The following is a 2,574-nucleotide window of genomic DNA, read 5'->3' on the forward strand; positions in this document are numbered from 1 at the left end:
AATGTCCTCACACTAACTTAGTACCTGATGCTCTAGGGCTAGGCGAAGGCGGTTCTGCCCCGGGATTGTGCAACTCGATCTAGAGCGCCAGTAGGGCAGAATGAATTTATTCTTGACTGGTAATTTGCCCATACGATGAAATATGAGGGTTGATGTTGTAATTGAATCCTGGGTCACTTGCTGCAGATGGTTTATAAATATCTACGCCTAATGTAACTACTGTTTAGTAGGAGACTTCCTGTAGCCCCGAGTTCAGCGTTAAGTAAACATTCTCGCATACGTAGTCTTCATACTTTTGAGTTTCAGTCAACTAGGAAAGTTAAAACTCCAAGTCCGCATAGGTAGGAAAGGAGGTTAAACAGGGCATATATTTAAATTTATTCGGTCCTTAAGTTTTCTTCACTAAAAAGCTTCCCGTTGAATTGCGGGAGTCTTTTGCTTTTCCTTAAATATTCTAGTGCCTTAATACAGTTCAGTGCAGCAGTGGCTGTATCAGTTTGGGTTGTTTTGGAGAAAAAAAAGTCTGGATTAACATCTTTTTAGGAAGGAAGCTATGTTAAGTTTATGAAGAAATTAAACAGCCTGATCCTAACCAAAGTTGTCCAGTCCACTGTATGTAATCTCAATCTGTAGCTCCTCACTGCAGTCCTCTTCGTAGGCACGCTTTCTACGTCTCCTTTTGGAACCCTGCAATATGTTCCTGCTGCCCCTCTTCCTGAATAAAATTGGAATGAGTAAATGCAGTAGCGTTGATTGATAGACTTGGGAATAGAATCACCTTTAATTATCTAATGTATTAATCCAATTGTGTAATTTATTGCATTCTTTTGTGACTTTGTTTTCCTTTTGAAATTGTGGTTAAGTGGCATGTTTTATTTAAGCTCAATATTGAGTTAAAAACTAAAATACAGCAGGTGTGTAATTGAGCCAGGAGTAAAGCTTGTTTTCCCGGGTTAGTACTGTGCTCCATAGACCATATTTTACTTCTTGGTTTGGTTGTTTCATATGCAGTCATCGGCTTCTTGAGTTTATACATCATTTATGCTGTTTTAGTGGGATAGACCTTTTCCACATAGTTGCTATCCTTTGAAATTCCCATATGCCAGGAATCATACTTTGTTTTGTTTTTATTAGAAAACTAAATCTACAGAGAGAATAAATTGAGGATGAAATGATATGTCAGGGTAACCCAGAAGACTTTTTTTTTTTTTTTTTGAGACGGAGTCTCATTCTGCTGCCTAGGCTGGAGCGGCAGTGGTGCAATCTTTTCTCACTGCAACGTCCGCCTCCCAGATTCAAGCAATTCTCCTGTCTCCGCCTCCCAAGTAGCAGGAATTACAGGCCCGCGCCACCACACCCGGCTAATTTTTGTATTTTTAGTAGAGACGGGGTTTCACGATGTTGGCCAGGCTGGTCTCGAACTTCTGACCTCAGATGATCCACCCGCCTCCGCCTCCCAAAGTGCTGGGATTCCAGGCATGAGCCATCTCGCCAGGCCAGGACCTATTATTTAAATCAGTGATAGGAGAATGATTAAAACAGGAATGTTTGCTTACATAAGAAAATACTGTCTATTTAAGAGTAGTTCTGGCTGGGTGCGGTGGCTCACGCCTGTAATCCCAACACTTTGGGAGGCCGAGGCGGGTGAATCATGAGGTCAGGAGATTGAGACCATCCTGACTAACACGGTGAAACCCTGTCTCTACTAAAAATACAAAAAATTAGCCAGGCATGGTGGCATGCACTGTAGTCCAAGCTACTAGGGAGGCTGAGGCAGGAGAATCGCTTGAACCTAGAAGGTGGAGGTTGCAGTGAGCCCAGATCGCGCCACAGCACTCCAGCCTGGGCAACAGAGCGAGACTCCATCTCAAAAAAAAAAGAGTAGTTGTAAAGGTTAACTTTAGCGGGATCTATTCAACCTATGTAAGAATTTAGGAGGTGAAGTTATCCTTAAGATGCATTCAAATTCTAAGAGCTTTAGGGTTTTATTTTAAAGTACACATGCAAATGAGGGCACTCACCTGGGACTTGTGAGTGGCTTGGGGAGTTCCTTGGTGGAAGCCACTTGTGGCTGACTTAAGGCCCTGGGGTGGAATCTTGGGCAGAGCCTTGTAGGCTGGTGCTTGCTGGCCAAGAGTCACCTCTAGAGACTCTTTTTTTTTGCTTCAGGGATGCTGCTGCTGTCACAACCACTCCACATCATCTATGTTATGGAATCCACCTAATTTTTTAAAACTAGACCATCTGTCTGCCTAATTTACCTGTCTTGGCTCCAGATGACTGTTTTGCCAACAATTAGACCCCTCTTCAAACAACTCAGATGCATTATGATTTAAAAAAGAACAGTAATGGCAAATAACGTATAACTTTGAAGACCATGGTTCTCAACTGATGTGTAGATTTGTAGGTGGGACATGGTGGCTTACACCTGTAATCCCAGCACTTTGGGAGGCTGAGGCGGGCGGATCACCTGAGGTCAGGAGTTTGAGACCAGCCTGGCCAACATGGTGAGACCCCATCTGTACTAAAAACACAAAAAATAGCTGGGCGTGGTGGCATGTGTCTGTAATCCCA

Source organism: Mandrillus leucophaeus, unplaced genomic scaffold, assembly GCF_000951045.1.
Source record: "Mandrillus leucophaeus isolate KB7577 unplaced genomic scaffold, Mleu.le_1.0 Scaffold522, whole genome shotgun sequence".
NCBI lineage: Eukaryota > Metazoa > Chordata > Mammalia > Primates > Cercopithecidae > Mandrillus > Mandrillus leucophaeus.